This window comes from Manis javanica, chromosome 1, assembly GCF_040802235.1.
Source record: "Manis javanica isolate MJ-LG chromosome 1, MJ_LKY, whole genome shotgun sequence".
Taxonomy (NCBI): domain Eukaryota; kingdom Metazoa; phylum Chordata; class Mammalia; order Pholidota; family Manidae; genus Manis; species Manis javanica.
The window spans coordinates 24,192,181-24,206,229 of NC_133156.1; the positions used below are offsets into that span (position 1 = coordinate 24,192,181).

The following is a 14,049-nucleotide window of genomic DNA, read 5'->3' on the forward strand; positions in this document are numbered from 1 at the left end:
AATAGAATAGAGCCATAGCTAGAGTTTAAATGGGGCCATTTACATGTACAGTTATGGAGGGGGGTGTCTATACTCTTAAATACCAGTTTCTGCCACTGCCTGAGAATTATTTAGCCAGTCACCCACTGTAGCAAATCTAATCTGTGAGACAAGAGGTCAGGGGTCATCTGCGACTCTCACATAGGCAGTAGCTTAGCCAGAAATTTAGTCAGCGCCATGGGATCAATCAGCCAGAGCCGAGATCCAAGGACCACTGTCTACTAATCTGGTCTGCCCTCGGAGTCCGCAGATTAGGATAGGAAAGTAGGAAAACGGCTCAGCCACTCCCCGATATTCCTGTCCATCCAGAGGTGGGGGAGCAAGGAGCAACAGACACCAGGAAACCTTTCACCCAAGACTTAAGACTGGTAGCCAATGCTAATCATCTTTTAAGTCACTAATGGGTGCCCAGACACATTTTTATGAGATTTTTTAAAAGTGCAGCATTAAGGCAGGAATAAGAATGAAGTGTAGGTCTCCTACCTTGTGGTGGTGAGCATCAGATTCCATGAAACGATGAAGTTAGAGGCACACATAGAGCATGTAAAGGAAGTAAAAACATCCTTGCCTCACCCAGAGTCCATGGTGGACTGAAAAGTCAGGCTGGAAGAGTGAGAGAGAGACACTCCCCATGGACACCCAGTCGGGCTGTCGGGGTCTGATTCCAGACACATGGGCCTTTGAGGAGCCGCTGAAGTGTAGCCTCAGCCTAGACTCTCGCAGTTGCTCATGGCTTTCCTCAGTCCCTTGCATCCAAGGAGAGCCTCTGAAAGGGAATCCCGGCCTCCACTCAGGTGACTTTCCAAGCTCCCAAGGGTGATGGGGGATCCACTGAGGGTGACGCAGGGGAACCTGTCACTTGAGACTCTGAGATCAGCAGTTGGGCTGGTCCCATTTAAGAGGCTGATGAGCACCCAATGCTGTGCCATAGACAGCTTCCTTCTATAAGGAGAGTGAAAGAAAAGGCAGGATTGGATGCGGATACTCACCTCCACAGTGATCCCCGATGAGCCCCCAAAGATGATGCCAGGGTTCTTGTTCACACAGCTGGAGAATGAACTTTGCAAACACTCAAAGTAGGAGAGCCAGGTAGAGGCTTTTATTTAGAGATAAAGCGAGAAGACAGAGCTCCCGGCTTATGCCAGGAGGGGACAAGAGAGTCTGTGGTTGGCTCATTGTCTAAGGGATTTATAATCGGTTGAGGATTTTCAGGAATGTGGGTGAAGGGCTAGGGGTGCAGACTTGTACCACCTGCCCTGCCCCCAGGATGGGCTGGGCTGTCTGTTTGCCAGGGCTGTTTACAGTGAAGTTGTGGGTTATGCTGAGATACTCTTCTTTATTTGCCGAAGACTCAAACATTCCAGGCCAAGTTGCTCCTGGCCTTTTGAGCTTTAACTGATCTCACCGAAGATGTCTATATTCTTACTCTGGTATCTCTACCCTGGAGAACTAGTGTGACTTTGCATAATGTTTAACACAGAGTTTTGATAGAGACTTCTTTGCACATTGTTTCATTGTTCTGACTGTAATTATCTTGCTCTGTTTTTTCTCCGGAGGCCCTCACCCTACTCTGCCTAAACCTATGCTACCTGTCTCATCCTCGCCCCTTCTACTGTGGTCACAGTCTATCAGCATAGGAAGATGTTATACAGTAATTTGTTGTCTTCTCTTTGGTGTAATGCCTTCCTGTGACTTACCTGTATTGTGATTGAGAATTATAGTTCCTCTTTATTTCTCCTTCCCTCCACAACCCTTCCCCTTTGGTAACCACTGGTCACGTCTTGGTGTCTGTGAGTCCGCTGTATTTTGTTATATCAGTTTTGCTTCATTTTTCTACTCCCCCATGGTAACCACCAGTTACTTCTATGTGTCAATGAGTCTACTGTTGTTTTGTTCATTTTGTTTTTCTTTGTGGTTAGATTCCACATGAGTGAAATTTTATGTTATTTTTTTCCCCATCTGGCTTATTTCACTTAGCATAATGCCCTTCAGGTCCACCCATGTGGACGATTATTTCTCATGGCAGGATTTCTTTGGGAGGCAGGGACCGTAGGTTTAGACACAGTAGGGTGAGGGCCCCCAGAAAAAGATGCCTACCAAAACTCCATATTAAACAATTAAGCAAAGTCAGAGTCACATTAAATCTCTAAAGTAAAAATCAAACTAGGAATATAAGCATTCTTCTGTGAGATTAATTAAAACTAAAAAGCCAGAAGTAACTTGGACTGGAATGTTTGAATATCCCCCAGATAAGAATACACCTTGGCATAACCCATGTCTTTATTGTGTCAATTATGCCAGGCTATTGTAAGATATACTTTAACCTCCTAAAAGGCCCAGCTTATTTTCTTTAACTTTACCCAGATGCTGTTTTTCTTCCTCCAGCCCTAAGTCAAATAATTTGCAACCTGGACAATTAATAATGGCAAGAAAACCCAATCATAAACAGCATAGTGAAAACAGGAAGGACTCCATCTTAAAGACAAGATTGCATTTTTAAACTCAAGAAATCAAAAAGTAAGTTTCTTAACAAAACAGACAATAACTCAGCCCACCTTGGGAGCAGAACAGGCAGTCTTGATTGACATGCTCCCAGACCAAGAAGCTACTCTTCTGGGAAAGAATCTGCTCCCAGACTGAGGAGCTGCTATTCTGGAAAAGAATCAAAGCAGTAAATTTCTTGTGTTGATAACTTTGCAAAAAGCTTGGAAGACTGATAAGAAACTTAGTGTCTCTTCAAAGATATACATTTGGGGACCTTTTGGCAGGTCTGCATCCCTAGCCCTTTGTCTCTTAACTGCCTATAAAACCCCTAGATAATGCATAACTATGGATGCTCGTGTCCCCTCCTGGCACAAGCCAGGAGCTCTTTCCTCATATTTTGTCCCTAAATAAAAGCCTCTCCTTGGCTCTGCTACCTTGAGTGTTTGCTAAACTCATTCTTTGACTCCACAAATAAGAACTCCGGCATCATTTGTCCTTTTTGACTGAATAACATTCTGTTGTGTATCTGTACCACATCTTCTTTACCCATTCATCTATTGATGGACACTTTGGTTTAAAGTTTATGAAAGTCTGTTCTATGAGGTAGCACCACTATGGACTACATGTTCCTTACAGAAGTGGAGTTTAGAGATCTTCCCAAAGTTGTAGTCTGAGTAAGGGATGGGACCTTGGTGGTAATTCTGTCAGGATGCTTCTGGTTCTACCTCTGGGCAAGTGGTTCTCAGCCAGAGAGGATTTTGCCCTTGGGGATATTTGGCCATGTCTAAAGGGATGATGCTCAGCACCTACAGTGCACAGGACAGCACCCAACACAAATAATTATCCTGCTCCAAATGTCAACATGAGAGGGTGAAACCTAATTCTAGACCAGCTCTTTTCCAGCTTGAGTATGCCTGTGGGTCACCCAGGAAGTTAGTTCAAATTGTGATTCTGATTCAGCAAGTTCTGGTGAGCACAGAGACCCTGCATTTATGAGATCCTGAGTGACATTGGTGCCACAGGTTCGTGTCTGTGAATCTTTTCAGCAGCAAGACTGTTGTCCTGAGCTGGAGTCTAGTGTAGGGAACCACAAAGTTCATTTCTGCTTGTGATTGTTAAGGAAACGTGTATTCACTCATCCCAGAGGCTGTGATATATTCTGTGCTTGATTCTTTCATACAAGGGCTCTTGAGTGACACCAAATAATACACTCGTGAAAACACTGTAATAGGTAGCATAGGATCCTCCAAAAGATGTCCACATCCTAAGTTCCAGAACCTTGAATATCTTATTTTTTATAGTGAGGGAGGATTAAGGAAGCAGATGGAGTAAGGTTGCTACCTAAAGCTGGCTTTAGAAAGATTAGCCCTGATCATGTTGGCTGTGTGAGGTAATGACAATTATCCCCAAACACAGGGAGGAAGAAGAGTTACTGTCAGGTAGAGATTTGGAAATGTCAAGCTGCTGGCTTTGAAGACAGAAGAACAGCCATTAGCCAAGAATGCAGGTGACCTCTAGGAGCTGGAATAGGAAGGGAACAGAGTCTCCACTGAGTCTGTAGAAGGACTCCACTCCTGCATACTTCTTGACTTTAACCCAATAAGGATGATTTGGGGCTGTGACCTCCAGAATTCTACAAACACGTTTGCCTATTTTAAGCCACTAGTGTGATAACTTGTTACAGCAGCAATGGGAATCTAATACAAACATTTACCCAATGCAATTTTGTTTTAGGGAACTGAATTTAAGTCTACAAATTCATTCATTTAATTCTCATTGTGTAGGATATTTTGTGTGAATTTCCTACTTTAAATAAAGAAAGAAATCCAAAGTCAATTTGATATTTGGCACGAATAGCTGGTATTGAGAATTTCCCATGGCATAAATGTTAATGTGGTTCTGAATGTAAGACATTTAGGGCATTAAGATAGGAAAAGTAAACATTATTAAAATTAAGGTCACCCATTCTACTTTAAAAGTTTCAATCAAAATTTCTACACTTTTTTTTCATGTTAATTCAAACCTTCCTTCTTTAAATTTCTTTCTTTGCCAATATTCTCTCAAGGTTTCTTTCAACATAACAGAATTAAAAATGAGTCACTGAGTTCATATGTATGTGTGAATATGCTTCTTTGAAAGACAAATGTGCACAAATGCACACACATATACATATGCATACCTGTTACTCGAACATTCTCTTGGGGGAATTCATCAAACTATTTCCACACATTTCATTTATACTTCGCAACATCCATGTGGGGATAAGTTTATTACCTATATTACCTTTAGATATATGGAAACAGGGTTTCAGAGTGATTAAATTTCTTATAATCCACAATAACGTAGCTAAGACTTATTATTCCCTTACTCAAATTACATAAAAATGAAAAATGCAGTATGTACACTCAGTTTTTTGTGTGGCTCCTTTAATTCATCAAATTGTACATTTAAAAATGTACTGTTTATTCTGTCATTACACTTTCACAAGTTAGTTAAAAGGAGAAAACTCTGAACCTATGTGGCTCAAAGTCAGGTCTAGATCACAGGCAGCTGAGACATGAATGAGTCTGGGGGATTCTCCTATCGGAAAAGAAATAAATGTTTCAAACATTTCAATAGGACATAGAAGCAGTGGAGTAAGACAAGTCACATTTAAGAAACTCATTTATTTTCTCTAAAATGGATTAACTGACATATATAAGTGGACCATATATTGGCTCTTAACAATATACAACAATAACAGACATATATCAGCTCAGACAGAAATACACCCCATCATAGGATGACTTTAGAAACACAATGTAGGAACAGACATTTGACTGCAGGCCCTTGAGGAGCCCTGTAGAGGTCAGAACAGCTTCCTATCATATGGTCCATTTCTATAATGAAGGTATTCTGTAAAACAGTTTGATAAGATGACTTGTAATGCAGCAATACCTGACTGATTGAGTAATCAAGCAAACAGAACTGAGGGAAAGCGTAATAATCTGCTCTCCTTACTTTGGCTTTTCCCCCCTGATATTTGAACATTCTTAAATACTTTGTACTTCAAGTTTATTCCAGGTAACTATTAAAAATGACTATCTGTATGGTCTTTGCAGGTACCTAGGAAAGGTGGAAGGACAAGTATGTTGTGTAGAAAAATGGTGACCTGAGCCACATGGCTAGACATGTGAACCAAGGCTTTTACATGAGTCATTATTTAACTGTAAATATTAAGGGGATTCCTGAGAAAAATGGAGATTAAAATTCATGATGCTGATGTTGTTCATTCAATCACTGTCCCTTTAGTGGTTAAGACAAATTTAGAATGGGTGTGGATTTCACTTAGAAGAAGGAATCATATTTATAGGCATCATAAGAAATTTTAAAACATAAACAAGAAGATGTCAATGAAAAAGCACACACATGCAAGTGATCCTTCACCCAGTGAGTATATCCTTTTACACACAGACACCAGCATTCCACACATGAATGAGTAGACATACAGCTTGGAAAAGAAATATTTTGTGTAGCAATTAAAAGTATAACTTTAAATTTTACTTCAGCATATTTTAAATGTTCTCTTATTTTAAAGCCATAAAATCAACCTTTTCATTGAATTTGTGTATCCATGTAGACTCCAGTAGGCAACAAATATGATAATTTTTGGCAGTGACTATGACAGGTGCTGTGAACAGACTGAAAAAGAACAGTTTCTACTGAAGAAAATAACCACAGTGACCAGGGGTAAAGCATGCTAGTGTGTTAAAGTCTAGATTGTCAGGAAAAGGAGTTACAATAGTGATACGGAAAAGAATGTCATGAATATATGTGAAAACAGTGGTTTCAGATTTTCCTCTATGATAAAATTATATAAACTACCTTGTTTATTATGTAATTTTTTTTCCATCGTGGCAACACAAGGCATGAAAATCCTTTAAGAAAAACAAAAGAAACATTACTTGGTATGATATAAGTCATTTGAGAAAATATTTATTTAAAATATCTTTGTTGTCTCATTAGAGAAATGGAAATTACCAAATAATTCAGATCTATAATTGGAAATAAATCTGGGAAAGTAAGAAAACAACAAAGGAAAAATCTGTTGGATAACAGAGAGAGCAGAAAGCTACTATCAGTTATGTAAATTGGATAGAGTAATGAGGACAAAGAAATGGAAATTCCAGAAAATAAACAGAAAGAACAACGCTATATCCATTTGTCTGGTCAAATAATCACAATTTCAAACTCTGAGTCTGCCTCTGCAATCATGGGCCCTTGTTCAGTCCAGAGGGCTATTGGTCCTTAGTTTCATTCACATAGAATCTTTTCAGAGCACCCTTTATATATTTGTTCCTCAGACTGTAGATGAAGGGGTTCAGCATGGGTGTGACCACGGTGTACATCACTGAGGCTGCTGCACCTGAGCGCAAACTGGGGGTAACAGCAGAGCTGAGGTACACCCCTAGGCCCATACAATAAAATAAGGAGACAGCAGAGAGGTGAGATGCACAGGTAGGAAATGCTTTATACTTGCCCTGAGCTGGTGAGATTCCATGTATGGGCAAAACTATCTTAGAATATGAGTAAAGGATCCCAGCGAGGGGACCACCAGCCAGCAGTGCAGCTGCAAAATGCATCATCAGGTTATTAAAGAAAGTGTCAGAACAGGCAAGTTGGACCATTTGATTAAGTTCACAGAAAAAGGGGGGGATTTCATGTTGGAACAGATGGACAGACCCAACACCATTAAGCTGTGTAACAAGGAATTCAGGACACTCATAATCCAGGACACCACGACCAGCAGTCAACAGAGCTGGGGATTCATGATGGCTGTGCAGTGCAGGGGGTGGCAGATGGCCACATACCTGTCATAGGCCATCACAGTGAGGAGGAAATCATCCATCCCTACAAAGAGTAGGATGAAGTACATCTGGCTGATGCACCTTCATAGGTTTTGACTTGGCTCTGTGTCTGGATGCTCAGTAGCATCTTTGGGTTTATGGTGGTGGAGGTGAAGCACATGTCCACAAAGGACAGATTGGAGAGGAAGAAGTACATGGGTGTGTGCAGGTGGGAGTCTGAGCTGACAGCCAGGATGAGGAGCAGGTTCCCAAACCAGTGATCAGGTACATGGAGAGGAAAAGCCCAAATAGAAGAAATCCTGAAATTCTTGTATCATTCCCAGGATCCATGTGTTGAAGGTGACTACCAGAAAGTAGAGAAAAGAAATGACTAATTTTCCCATAAGGGAATATTGGTAACCTAGAATAAGTGCTATCTTTTATTTTATATCAAAGAAATTCATTTCTATATTTGATGCATGTATGGCCTGCTTTGGGCCTCCCTAGTTCCTCTGTTATAGGAATTCCTTTTTCGCTGTCCACCTGTTCCTCAAACATAATGTGTGCTACTGTTTTATTGAGAGCATCTTTCATTTATGTGAGGAACAGATAATGAATACAGACCACATGTCAGGAACTGTCCAGAGTAGAGAATGCTGAAAAACAAACTTCCCTGGATCTAGTGCTGGAGGAGGAGTGATCAGGTACAAATAATAGTGCCCCTCTCAGAGGGTGCAGGGGCTATGAAGAAAGGAAAGCATGTATAAAGAATAGTGTAAAGGGGTTTTATTATTTTTATTAGGGGTTTAGGAAATACCTGCAACAAGGTGACAGGTTAACAGACACCTCGAAGAAGAATGAGCAGGAGACACACATTATCTGGCGATTGCGTGCCTGGCAGAGGGAATGGACAGGGTGCAAGTGCCCTGAGGAAGGTAGTGGTTTTAGGAAATCAGGGCTCAGCATGGGTCAGCATGCCAAGGGGGATGGCAAGGCAGAGGGCGGCGAGAGATGGTGTCAGAGGATGGTGAGGGCGAGGCGGCCTCCTGCCTACTGAGTCTTCAAGGCCCAGGGAGTCCTCTGTCACACAAAGTAAATCTGTTGCAAAGTCATCACAGCTTTCAAAAAGATTGCCTTCCTCATACCTTATACTGACTGAGTTCTGGCCCCTGAGTTATGGAAGTCACCTTGAATTTATAATCCCTGGCACCCCTGTTCTGAGTACTGTCCTCCATTACAAGGAACAACCACACATGCACACACACACCCCACACTGGACCCCACTATGCACCCAGGTGTCCTACTGTGTTATTTCCACGTCCTCACTCTTGCCCACACCACTTAGTCTATAAGTACTTATGCTGCTCAAATCAATTACCTGTTTCCTATAACATTGAGACATCAGACCCAGAAACTGTTGTCATAAGCCACCCGTGGAAAATTTAATCAGGGTTCCATGTTTATATGTATATTTCATGCCCTGTATTTAAAGAAACATAAACAATCTGTTCAGTAAGCCTAGAGGGAGAGGAAGGGAAAGGACACGAGGAAGAACGAAGGTCTAACAAGCACAGGTGGCCCCTGAGAGACTGTGAGGAAGGAAACACCTCCTTGACTCTGGAGGCTTTCCAACCCTGATCACATCCCCTTGATGCCAAGCAAATAAAATATACCAATCACTCAAAAAAGGAAATATACAAAATACAGCAAAGCATCTATTTGAAATATCAAAGAGTACAAGTCTGCTTGTTTGTATTGGTGCTCATTCTATATTTATGTGACCATCTGGTTTTTATATGGCTGGATAGTAGATGAGGTAAGTCTTTTTCTCCCTTTCGTTTGGCATTTTTTCTTTGTTTTCTTGTACTTTGGGATTTAATCTCAAATGTAATAAACACAGTGGACACACTGCAGTCCTGGTTTTTGTCTTCATCCAACCTTCAAGGACCTCTCCAGACCAAACTTTATACAGTCCTGCATGTCATGTGACTCCATCCTTTTTACCAAAAAAAAAACATTCTTCATATGATTTTTCCCAAAGCATATTATGTCATGCAAGTACTTGTTACATTTTTTAAATTATTTTTAAACACAAATTATATTTAACATACAATATTATATTGGTATGAAGTGTACCACATAGTGATTTGACATTACTAAATGGTTATCATGATAAGTGTAGTTAACATCTGTCACTGCACAAACTTATTGCAGTATTATACTGACTATATTCCTGATGCTCTACTTTTTATGTGAATTGTTACAACCACTGTGGAAAGCAGTATGGAGGTTTCTCAAAAAACAAAAATTAGAAATATAGTAAGACCCAGAAATTCCACTTTAGAGGAATTTACATAAAGAGAACAAAAATCACTAATTCAAAAAGATATGTGGAGGGAAGCCAAGATGGTGGCATGAGTAGAGCAGTGGAAATCTCCTCCCAAAACCATATATATTTTTGAAAATACAATACAACTATTCCTAAAAGAGAGACCAGAGGATACAGTACAACAGCCAGGCTACATCTACGTCTGCAAGAACTCAGCATCTCATGAATGGGGTGAGATACAAGCCATGCCCCTGCGGGACACGAATGCCCCACTACTGCAGCTCCCCGGCAGGAGGAGAGGACTCAGAGTGGGGAGGGAGAAGGAGTCCAGGACTGTTAAATACCCAGCCCTAGTCATCTACACCAGGAGCGCAGACACACAGTGTGTGGTGTGCTGGATATTAGGGAAACAGAACAGTAAAACCTATGAGCGGGTCCCTGCAGCCTGCACCACTGGGACAAAAGGAAGGCAAGTGATTTCTGAAAGCCTTATAGGGACAGGAGCCTCACCACTGGATGGAAGCATCCCAGCATACTCAACCCAGCAGCTGGGAATCCTGGGGAACTTTGGGCACCTGAGCCCCCTGGGCAGCAGCACAGCTCTGAAGTCCCTCACAGTGATAACAGCCTCCCATCCATTACTCCTCCAGTATGGCCCTACCATAGCAGGGGAGCAGCCTGGGAGTGGCTGCACCCACAGCAAGCACTCAGAGACTCCTCTGCAACTTCCCAGACCAGACTCAGAGGCCCCACTGGAGTGCACAGACAGAGGAAGCAGGGAAGAGGTGCTAAGGTCACATTCTCACAGCAGAGCATATCCAGTGTGCCTGCCACTCCCCACAGGCCTCCAGGCTGCCCCAATGGCTGCTCCACCTGTGGCAGCTCAGGAAATAAAAACAGAAGTGCTCCCCTTGGGCGGGTAACTGGCAGAGGCAGCGAGGATGGCAAGGCAACCAGCAAGCAGAAACGACTTTGTTCTCCCAGCTAACACATGTGTCAATGGCCCATGACTACCTCTATCACCATGAAAAGGAAAAAGAATCTGATCCAGTCCAGAATCACAAAGACAATCCCTGAGAGGGAGCCTGGGGAGATAGATTTAACCAATATTCCTGAAAATTAATTCAAAATTAAGGTCATAACCATACTGATGGACCTGCAGAGAAATATGCAAGAGATAAAGGATCAAGTTAGGAGGGAGAATACAGAAATAAAACAGTCTCTGGAAGGACATACAGTAGACTGGATGAGGTGCAAGAGGCTGTTAATGGAATAGAAATCAGAGAACAGAAACACAGAGAAGCTGAGGTAGAGAGAGTTAAAAGGATCTCCAGGAATGAAAGAATATTAAGAGAACTGTGTGACCAACCAAAATGAAACAATATCTGCATTTTGGGAGCACCAGAAGAAGAAGAGAGAGAAAAAGGGGTAGAAAGTGTATTTGGAGAAATAATTGATGTAAACTTCCCTAAACTGGGGGAGGAAATAGTCTCTCAAACCATGGAATCCCACAGAACTTCTAACACAAGGATCCCAAAGAGGACAACACCAAGACACATAATAATTAAAATGGCAAACATCAAGGACAAGTACAGCATATTAAAGGCAGCCAGAGAGAGAGAAAAGGTTACCCACAAAGGAAAACCCATCAGGCTATCATCAGACTTCTCAACAGAAAATCTGATCCAGCCAGAATCACCAAGATGATCCCTGAGAGGGAGCCTGGGGAGATAGATTTAACCAATATTCCTGAAAATTAATTCAAAATTAAGGCCATAACCATACTGATGGACCTGCAGAGAAATATTCAACAGCTAAAGGATTGAGTTAGGAAGGAGAATACAGAAGTGCAAGAGGCCTTTAATGGAGCTGCATAGAAGAGAATGGCATGATATATTTAATGCAATGAAACAGAAGGGCCTTGAACCAATAATACTGTATCCAGCACGATTATCATTTAAATATGAAGGAGGGATTAAACAATTCCCAGAGAAGCAGAAGTTGAGGGGATTTGCCTCTCACAAATCACCTCTACACGGTATTTTAAAGGGACTGCTCTAGATGGAAGCACTACTAAGGCTAAAAAAGATGTCGCTAGAGAAAATAAAATCACAGCAAAGAAAGCAGACCAACCAAATACAAACTAAAGGCAAAAAATGAAATCAACTACTCACAAAAGCAGTCAAAAGAAACACAAAAGAGCACAGAATAAAGAAGCTAACATATAAGGAATGGAGGAGGAGGAAGAAGAACAGAGAAAAATAAAGAATCATCAGACTCTGTTTACAATAGCATAATAAGTGAGATAAGGTATATGGTTAGATAGTAAAGAAGCTACCTTTGAACATTTGGTAACCATGAGTCTAAAGCTGCAAATGGAACTAAGTACATATCTTTCAATAATACCCTAAATGTAAATGAACTGAATGCACAATTAAAAGACACAGAGTCACAGAATGGATAAAAAAGGAAGACCCATCTATATGCTGCTTACAAGAGACTCACCTCAAACCCAAAGACATACACAGACTAAAAGTGAAGGCATGGAAAAAAATATTTCATGCCAACAATAGGGAGAAAAAATCAGGTGTTGCAGTACTTGTATCAGATAAAATAGACTTCAAAACAAAGAAAGTAACAAGAGATAATGAAGGTCATTACATAATGATAAAAGGCTCAGTCCAACAAGAGGACAGAACCAATAATATATATATATATATATATATATTTATATATGCACCCAACACAGGAGCACCAACATATGTGAAACAAATACTAACAGAATTAAAGGAGGAAATAGAATGCAATGCACTCATTTTGGGAGACTTTAACACACCACTCACTCCAAAGGGCAGATCCACCAGACAGAAAATAAGTAAGGACACAGAGGCACTGAACGATACACTGGAACAGACTGACCTAATGGACATCTATAGAACTCTACACCCAAAAGCAGCAGGATACACATTCTGCTCAAATGCTCATGGAACATTTTCCAGAATAGACCACATACTAGGCCACAAAAAGAGCCTCAGTAAATTAAAAAAGATTGAAATGCTACCAACCAACTTCACAGATCACAAAGGTATAAAACTAGAAATAAATTGAACATAGAAAAGAAAAATACACACAAACACATGGAGGCTTAACAACATGCTCCTAAATAAACAATGGATAAATGACCAAATTAAAATAGAGATCAGGCCATATGTGCAGACAAATGACACAAATAGTACAGAGCCCCAACTTCTGTGGGACACAGCAAAGGCAGTTCTAAGAGGAAACTATATAGCAATCCAAGCCTATTAAAAGAAGGAAGAACAATCCCAAATGGATAGTATAAAGTCACAATTACTGAACTTGGGGAAAGAAGAACAAATGAGACCCAAAGTCAGCACAAGGAGGGACATAATAAAAATAAGAGAAGAAATAAATAAAATTGAGAAGACTAAAATAATAGAAAAATTTTGTGAAACCAAGAGCTGGTTCTTTGATAAAATAAACAAAACAGATAAGCCCCTAGACAGACTTACTAAGACAAAAAGAGATTTCACACACATCAACAGAATCAGAAATGATAAAGGAAACTTCAAGAAGGACACCTCAGAAATACAAAGAATCATGAGGGAATACTATGAGAATCTACATGCTAATAAGCTGGAAAACCTAGAAGAAATGGACAACTTCCAGAAAAATATAACCTTCCAAGACTAATCAAGGAAGAAATAGAAAATTTAAACAGACAAATTACCAGCTATGAAATTTAAGTGGTAATCAAAAAACTAGCCAAGAACAAAAACTCTTGGCCAGATGGATTTACCTCGGAATTTTATCAGACATACAGAGAACACATAATACCAATTCTCCTTAAAGTTTTCCAAAAAATAGAAGAGGAGGGAATATCCCAAACTCATTCTATGAAGCCAACATCACCCTAATACCAAAACCAGGCAAAGGCCCCACCAAAAAAGAAAACTACAGACCAATATCCCTGCCAAACATAGATGAAAAAATACTCAACAAAATATTAGCAAACCGAATTCAAAAATACATCAAAAGGATAATACACCATGAGCAAGTGGGATTCATCCAGGGGATGCAAGGATGGTACAACATTTGAAAATCCATCAACATCATCCACCACATCAACAAAAAGAAGGATAAAAACCACATGATCATCTCCATAGATGCTGAAAAAGTATTCGACAAAATACAACATCCATTCATGATAAAAACTCTCAACAAAAAGGGCACAGAAGGCAAGTACCTAAACATAATAAGGACCATATATGATAAACCCGCAGCTAACATCATACTAAACAGCGAGAAGCTGAAACCTTTTCCTCTGAGATTGGAACAAGACAGGGATGC

General features: G+C 40.6%; 1 pseudogene; it reads right to left on the minus strand.

The window, feature by feature from the left end:
- Positions 1-6,800: 6,800 nt before the first annotated feature.
- On the minus strand, positions 6,801-7,700 carry LOC140843142 (olfactory receptor 7A10-like; annotated as a pseudogene).
- Between the last annotated feature and the right edge of the window lie 6,349 nt (positions 7,701-14,049).